This window comes from Macrotis lagotis, chromosome 1 (assembly GCF_037893015.1).
Source record: "Macrotis lagotis isolate mMagLag1 chromosome 1, bilby.v1.9.chrom.fasta, whole genome shotgun sequence".
Lineage (NCBI taxonomy): Eukaryota > Metazoa > Chordata > Mammalia > Peramelemorphia > Peramelidae > Macrotis > Macrotis lagotis.
In genome coordinates this window covers 928277469-928286603 of record NC_133658.1, presented here as the reverse complement: position 1 = coordinate 928286603, position 9135 = coordinate 928277469, and the positions used below count along the sequence as shown (strand labels likewise).

General features: G+C 36.3%; 1 pseudogene; it reads right to left on the bottom strand.

Moving 5' to 3' along the window:
* Positions 1 to 7295: 7295 nt before the first annotated feature.
* Positions 7296 to 8401, bottom strand: LOC141510206 (vomeronasal type-1 receptor 1-like; annotated as a pseudogene).
* Between the last annotated feature and the right edge of the window lie 734 nt (positions 8402 to 9135).

Here is a 9135-nt window from a genome sequence, read left to right as displayed (position 1 = left end):
CCAAGGACCCCGAGGAGGCTGGACCCCCGCACCTTGGCAGGTAGATTCCTAAATATTTTATATTGTTTGCAGTTCCTTTAAATGGAATTTCTCTTTCTATCTCTTGCCACTGGACTTTGTTGGTAATATATAGAAATGTTGACAATTTATATGAGTATATTTTATATCCTATTTTACTAAAGTGGTTCATTGTTTAAAGTACATTTTTAGTTGATTTTCTAGAATTCTCTAAGTATAGCATCATATCTATAAAGAGGGAAAGTTTTGTTTCCTCATTGCCTATTCTAATTCCCTCAATTTTTTTCTTCTCACTGCTAAAGCTAACATTCCTAATACAATATAGAATAATAGTCCTGAAAATGAACATCCTTTTTTACCTTTGATCTTTTTGAGAATTTCTACCTTATTTATATATTTTATTTTCTCTTTTGTTATTCTAGGTAATTTGTACTTTTGTAAATGTCCATTTCACTTTTATTGTCAGATTTATTGGCATACCGTTGGACAAAATAACTTCAAATTATTATTTTAATTTCCTTCACATTGGTGCTGAGTTCACCCTTTTCCTTTATGATACTGGTAATTTGGTTATCTTCTTTATTTTTAAAAACAAATTAATCAGTGTTTTATCTGTTTTATTGCTTTTTACATAAAACCAACTCAGCTTTGTTTATTAGTTCAATAGTTTTCTTACTTTTAATTTTATTAATTTCTCCTTCGATTTTCAGAATTTTTATTTTGAAATTTAAATAGGGATTTTACTGTGTTATTTTTCTAGCTTTTTAAGTTGCATGCTCAATTCATTGAGCTCCTGTTTCAATAATAATAATAATAATAATAATGTTTTTGTCCTTCATTTTCAAAAAAGGCCACCACTTCAGGGAGGTGATGCCATGACAAGCACATGAATTGGATTTGAGTGAGGGGGGTGCTATGCTAAGTCACCAGCCTCACTTTCTCCTCCAGAGCCTGATATGAATCAGAACAACTGGAGATGGCCCTGGATGTGGGACCAACCAGAGTTAAATAACTTGCCCAAGGTCACACAGCTAGTAAGTAGTAAGTATCTGAAGTGGGATTCAAACTCATATCCTTCTGAATCCAAGGACAGTGCTCTAACCACTGCATCACCCAGTGCCCTCCTGTTTCTCTATTTTACTCATTAAGTGTTTAGAGATATAAAGTTTCCCCTAAAAACTGTTTTGGTTGTATCCCACAATTTTGGTAATGATGTCTCATTACTATCATTGTCTTAGATGAAATTGCTATTTCTATGATTTGTTGTTTGGTCCATTCATTTTTAAAAATTAAGCTATTTAGTTTTCAGTTAATGTTTAGTTTAACTTTCCATGGCCCTTTATATCATGTAATTTTTTGTGTCATGATCTGAAAAGAATGCATTTAATATTTCTGAATTTCTGCATTTGATTGTGAAGTTTTTATGGCCTATTAAATGGTCAATTTTGGGTAGGTGCCACTGAGAAAAAATTATATTCCTTTCTGTTCCCATCTAATTTTCTCCAGAAGTCTATCATATCTAAGTTTTCTAAAATTTGAGTTACCTTCTTAACTATCTTCTTGTTTATTTTGTGGTTAGACTTATCAAATTCTGAGAGAGAGAGAGAGAGAGAGAGAGAGAGGGGTTGAGTTCCCCCACTAATATAGTTTTGCTGTCTATATCTACCTGTAACTCATCTAGAATTTTCTCTAAGAATTTGGATGCTCTACCACTTCATGCATATATGTTTGATATTGATATTACTACATTGCCTATGGTACCTTTTAGGAAGATGCTTCCTTTTCTCTTTCAATTAGATCTATTTTTGCTTTTGCTTTGTCTAAGATCAGGACTGCTACCCCTGCTTTATTTTTTTACTTCAACTGTTCCATCCTCTTACCTTTACTCTGAGTGTATCTCTCTGCTTCCTATGAGTTTCTTAGGATTCTGGTTTTTAAGCCATTTTGCTATCTACTTCCATTTTATGGGAAAGTTCATCCCATTCTCAGCTTTGATCACTAAGTTTTTATTACCCTTCATCCTATCTCCCCCATTTTGTACTTTTCTTTCTTCTTTCACCTTATCCCTCTTCAGGAGGGCTTTGATTCTGACCACTACCTCATTCTATCTTCTGTTCTATTAGTCCTCTCCTTTTCCTCCCTTTCCCCTTTTACTTTTCACCTCCCTTCTTCCCTCCATTCTATTATCCCTTGCTTCCCCTGTCTTTCCCCTTTTTCCTCCTTCTTTCCTGTAGGTCAGGATGAATTTCTAAACCTAACTGGGAATGCATGTTAGTCCCTTTTTGAACCAAATCTGTTGAGAGTAATATTTCCTTGATGCTCACACCCTCCCTTCTTTCCCCTCTACTGTAACAGAGCTCTTGTGCCCCAATATGGTGTTATTTGTCCATTTACTGCTTCCAACTTCTATAATATAATATAATTGTATAATTGTTCTTTCATGTCTTAATTGTTTTATACCTGTCTTGTACCTAGACCTTTTATCTGAGAATACTTCTTTCAGCTGTCCTGATAGAAATACAATTTGGGGCGGCTAGGTGGCACAGTGGATAGAGCACCGGCCCTGGAGTCAGGAGTACCTGGGTTCAAATCTGACCTCAGACACTTAATAATGACCTAGCTGTGTGGCCTTGGGCAAGCCACTTTACCCCATTGCCTTCCAATAGCCTAAAAAAAAATAGAAATACAATTCCCAAGCTATAAATATCATCACATAATAAACTTATACCCTCATCCTCTAAGTGTACTCCTTTCAATTGCCCTAATAGAAATACAATTCTCAAAAGTTATAAGTATCATCATATCATAATCAATGTATAGTAAACTCCTTAAGTATACTTCTTTTAACTTCCTAATGTAGATACAATTGTCAAGAGTTATAAATATTAATCTTCCCATGTAGAGACGGAAACAGTTTGTTCTTTTGACTTTTTTCTTTTTGTTTACTTTTTTACACATCTCTTGAGTCTTATATTTGAAGATCAAATTTTCTATATAATTCAGGCCTTTTTATCAGGTAAGTCTGATAGCCCTATTTTCCTTGAAAATCCACCATATCCCCTGAAAGAATATGCTGAATTTTGTAGGGTAGTTGATTATTGCTTGTGATTCAAGTTCCTTTGCCCTCTAGAATATTATTTTCCAGGCTCTCCACTCCTTTAATGTTGAAACTGATAAATTCTGCATAATCCTGACTGTGGTTTCTTGGTATTTGAATTGCTTCTCTTTGGTTGTTTGCAGTATTTTTCTCCTGTAGTTGATAATTCTGAAATTTGGCTACAGTATTGCTTGAAGTTTTTAATTTGGAGGTCTCTTTCTGGAGGTGATTGTTGGATTATTTCAAGGACTATTTTATCTTTTTGTTCTAGGTTATTAGGGTAGTTTTCCTTGATAATTTCCTGAAAGATGCTACCCAAGTTTGTTGGGGTTTTTTTAACATGGTTCCCAGACCAATAATTCATAAATTCTTTCTCCTGGATCCATTTGCCAGGTTGAACATTTTTCCTAAGAGGTACTTTACATTTTCTTCCATTTTTTTCAAGGCTTTTTTGGTATTGTTTGACAGAATCATGCTATCTCATAGAGTCATTTAATTCCACTTCAACAATTCTAATTTTTACGATTTTTTTTCTTTCAGTTAGCTTTTGTGTTTCCTTTTTCAGTTGGTTAATTTTACTTTTTTTTTTTTTGCTAGGCAATGGGGTTAAAGTAGCTTGCCCAAGGTCACACAGCTAGGTAATTATTAAGTGTCTGAGACTGGATTTGAACCCAGGTACTCCTGACTACAGGGCTGGTGCTTTATCCACTGTACCACCTAGCTGCCCCTTTAATTTTACTTTTTAAAGAGTTGTTTTCTTTTTCCATTTGGTTGGTTTTACTTATAAGTTATTTTTTCTTTCATCAATTTTTGTGTTTTCCAATTATTTATAATTCTCCTACAGGATTTTCATTTCTTTTCTCATTTTTTTTCTTCTTCCTCTCTTCTTTGGTTTCAAAAATATTTTTTGAGCTCCTCAAGAGTACTTTTTGTATTTGAGACCAATTCATAATCCCCTGGCATTTTGATTCCCCCCGCCCCAGCCTTCTGTGGTTAGTATTTGTTGTTGTGGTGGTTGTTGTTATTCATTTTGAAAATTGAGTTCTGCCCCTGGGGCACTGGAGGTACAGTCCCAAACTATTTTTTCTGGAAGCCAGGGGTCTGGACCCACACTGACATCTCTGTTGCTCATGGTTTATTCCCTATGTTGGGTGAGCCATCAAGACCTGCCAACTGCAGCAATGTTCTAGGGTTCAAAGTTTTCTTTCAGCACTGAGACTAGGGCCCTCCCGACTGACCTGGGGTCCTGTTGGCCTGCTGAACCCAAACCAAGGTGTTTTATTTACTGAATTAAGCTGTGGCCAAGAGCCTCCCACTGGCTTCCTAGTTCCGGCATCTATAGTGGGCTGCACTCCCCTTTTACTCATGTGAAAAAGAACTTTCCTGAAGTTCCTCCAAGATATCTTGAGCTGAAAAGTTGTTTCATCTGTCTTTTTGTAGGTTCTGTTGTTTTGAAATCTGTTTCAAGGTTTCATTTAAGGTTGCTTCAGAGAAAAGTTGGGAAAGACTCTGGGAGCTTCCTAGCTTTTGTCCACCATTTTGACTTCCACGAAGTGCTTGGTCACTTACATTTTTAAGAAGTTATTTACTTTAATGAATTTTGCGTACTTTTCCCTAAGATATTGACTTTTTTCATGATTCTCTTCCAATACTATTATTTCTCTTCCTAATATTTCTTCTACTTCTATAATTTCCTTTTTAAAAATCATTTTAAAGCTCTTCTAGTTCTTTTTGGGTAAGAGACCAAATGACTTAGTCTTTGAAGCTTCACAATGTTAATAAACTTTGACATCTTTTTAGTTTGTGCTTTGATACTTCCCATCACCATGGTAATTTGGTAGAGTCAGATTCTTTTTTATATTTTGTTCTTTTTTTCTGCCTATTTTGTGACTTGGTGTCTTTAGGTAAGAGTTGGGCTCTACTCCTGTACAGTCACAACATTTGGGGGGGAATAGTCAGACCTTGTTATTAGTTTTCACTGGACCTTGGGTTCTAGCTGTTGTTTTGCAGTTGGGGGGGGGGGCTCCCTTATAAGCTCCCCTGGGTATATAGTTTTGCTACTGGTCTGCCCAGGGCAGGGGTTTTATTGCTGGGTTGTTATGCAGTAAAGGTCTCTCTGCTGTCTGGTCATGGAAGGAAATTTGCTGTTGGGTGATCCAAGGGATGTGATCTTGCTGCTGGTAGCAATGAGGGTTAGACCTCAATCCTTGTCAGGAATGGGGACAAGGCTTTTCTCTTGGCTTGTGCTGGGGGTGGGATCTTGCTGTGTTGCACAGAGGTTGATGGTTCACAGGAGGTCAGGGCCTCATTGGTATATTGTCTTAGACTTAGAGTCTTGCTATTGCCACCCTAATGTGTGGCACCTACTCCCTGCCACCCAAGGAGATAAACTTTTCTTGCCAAAATAAGCTCTTCTCTGCTTCTAAATCAGTTCTAAGTTCAAATTGTTTGGAGGATAATTTAGGAGGACTCCAGGGAATTCTTGCCTCACTTGCCATCTTCACTGGAAGTTCTACCCAAATTTTTCAAAGTCCAAAAAATTATGATTTTGTTCAACAAAATAAATCTCTATGTTGTCCATGTCTACAAATTTACTTCTTTTACTAAATTTAAAATTTAGCTCCTCTCTGAAAAGAGGTGAGTAGCATGTTCATCGTATTCCAATTATCAGATTTTGTTGTTGTTTGGCATGATCATTGTATAAATTGTCCTCGTGGTTCTGCTCTCTTTACTCTGCATCATTCATAAAGTTTTTCCCAATATCCCATGTGGTTTCATGGTTGACCACCTAGTTAGTGGAGCATTTCCTTATTTCACTTAAAATGTGAACCCACTGACATATCAGTTTTGTTTATTTTAGCTTATGAGTCATATGTCAACCAATCAGACTCTGAATTTTGTCATGTCTCTTTTGCATATTTGGGTATCAAATTCTATAAATACAAGGTCCAAGAATGGGGGGCATGTAAGAAAGATCTGAAGTCCACTTCAATAGATGGAACCAAGGACCCTTTAATGAAGTGCCATTGGCTCAGATCTCTACCTCAGTCTGTTTGTGATGGGACAATTTTAATGTCTACAATCATCACTGAGTGGCTGAGTTGACCATAGGTCTTTGACCCAGAGATAGCCTTCAGGACTTCATACAAGCATTTTGGATTATTATTAGCATAAAACTGAATTTCATCTTTCTACTTACTAAGCCAAGTGTTCTATAATTCTTGAAGCTTCACAGGTCCTTTGTTTTTGGTGAAATTAAATTCTTAGAGATGACCGAACCATCCTGCAGATAAATCCTGTGGAGTTCTTGTTTTTCATTTAGAAGTTTCTGAATTTTGCCATCATTGTCATCAAACCAGTCTTGATATACCTGAGTGTTCTGACCCAGATAAGCAAATACCGTGCTGTACACCAAATCTCTGAAAGCTGCCCACTCCTTTTCTGATCCACTGTTATCAATAGAGTGTTGACTCAGCTTTCCCTTCAAATCATCAATAAACTGTGCTCAGAGAAGTGCGCTGATCTTTAATTAAGTCTTCTGAAAGTAATTTTGTCTTGGCACCATCACATTGTTGAATGTGAATATATACATTATTATATTACATGTTATATATGCATTTTATTAATATATTAATTGTATATTTACATATTAATATTAAATATATTTTACATGTGTATATATGTAGATAAATATAAAAACATATACACATATGTTTATATGTACTATGTGTGTGTGTCTTTTTCCTCTTTTTAAAAGGTTTTTTTTTTTTGAGGGGGAAATCTTCCTGGTAGTGCTAGGCACTATAAATTCTAAATTTTATGTAGTTCTATGGATGCCATTAAGAATAATACTATTGGGGCCAGTTAGGTGTCACAGTGAATAGAGCACTGACCCTGTAGTCAGGAGGTCCTGAGTTCAAATTTGACTTCAGACACTTACTAATTACCTAGCTGTGTGACCTTGGACGAGTCACTTAACCCCACTGCCTTGTAAAAACCTAAATAAATAAAATAAAGTTTTAAAAAAGAATAGCACTATTCAATATCATTAATCTTTGTTCCTTCTATCACCCTTACTCTCAATACCCTCAAGGAAATGGAAGGTAAGCTTATTTGGGTCTCATTTGATGTAGGACTTCCTTCTTTCTAATTGAAAGTTATTAAAATCCTTTAAGGTGATTTAGCTGTCAAGGTCAAAATGTGGGGATTTTTTTCTCCATTGAAGAACAAAGAAGTATCTGGGAATTTGTGAGTCACCGTTGATCAGGGCTAATAGTGGGGAAACATGCAGTCAGGAACATAGAGGTTTGCAACAACCAGGGTGGGGATTTTATAAAAGAACTATAAGTTGTCAAGATAAGATTGAGTGAGGGGCGGCTAGGTGGCGTAGTGGATAAAGCACCGGCCCTGGAGTTAGGAGTACCTGAGTTCAAATCTGATCTCAGACACTTAATAATTACCTAGCGGTGTGGCCTTGGGCAAGTTACTTAACCCCATTGCCTTGCAAAAACCTAAAAAAAAAAAAAAAAAAAAAAAAAGATAATATTGAATGAGTAAGAGGAAACAAAGGTGCTCACTAAGAGGAAGATAGTTTTGGTGGCCCTGATCTCAGGGGAGGCTCTTGGGGAGAGGCAGTTAAGGTGGACTTGCTTGACTTGTTTGTGATGAATAAACAGAAGAATCACTATGTAGCCACTGGCAGAGACCATGAATATCACACAGAAGGCATCTGGAGAGGAGAGAATGGCTGCAAATAAGGAGGCATGAAGGAATTACATGAGAACAATATCCATAATACTGAATCTCAATGATGTTTCTGGTGTGTCTTAGTCCCCGAATTCCACAGTGAGTATAGCTGCAAAAAAGTAGGTGGACTGTCCAACAGAAGAGACTAGAGGGAATGAGGTACTTTAGGGCTTTGACTCTACGTTCTGCCCAGTTGGAGTTGTTGGGTGTGATGGTGATGGCCTGAAAGCCACTCAGGAAGCAGGTCATGCTGAGGGAAAGGTTCCAAGCTACTCTGTGAAGGTAGAAAATAATTTTACAGTCAAGTTCATCCAAGAAATTCATCATTCCCAAAGATGCCATTGTCAGAGGGATGCCCTTTGTTAGAAGCACCAAACAGTTGACCGAGGCCAGTTGGATGACAATAATGTCTATACATCTTATCCTATGTCCATGGAGATACACAAAGATGAAGAGACAAATAAGGAAGGCATTTCCTAGAACCCCCATTCCTGGCTGGGAGAAGAATGCAATACTTAAAATTAAGTCTTTAAATTTCATGATAATAGTAGCTAAGGGAAAGAATTGTCATCAAAGGTAGAAAGTGCTAGAGAAAAGTAAGAGTTGATATTATTTGTGAAGACTGTCCCTTTCCCTTTATTCCCACCTTACTGAGCTTTTTTTGCTTAATTTTATCATTTTACTATTAATGCCAACATTTTTATAAAAGGTCAGTGACACTTGTGATGTCAAAGACCATCATGGTAGCAGTTTCATGGCTTATATGTCCTTAAAAATGAGTGTTACAGAGAGTGGTGTAGACATATATGATATTCATTGATTCAGTCATTCTTCTGTAAAACATTTGACTTCTATTGAGTGTCAACCATTTGTCAGGTCTTCTGATAGATGCTGTAACTGGAATATTATAAAATGGAAAAATAGAGAAGGTTCTATTCCTACAAGAAAGAAAATATACTCCAATGTACATACATAAAGGAATATCTACCATTGTTAAAGACTTAAAGCCCAAAGGACTTTCATTCTATAGGTCGGAATGGGGAGCCTATTTTCTGCCAGTGGTCATTTGGATATTTATAATATCATTCTTCAGCTATATTTGGTCAAACATTTAATTAATTCACTTCTAAAAAACTCCTAGATTTATTGAATTTTGAGATCTGTTTGCAGTTGCTATGGCAATACCAGATCAAATAGCCTGTGGAATGAATGTTTAGGGAATTTTAATGAGAAAATTGTGGATCTCTTTTTCCATCTATTTTATTTCCCATCTG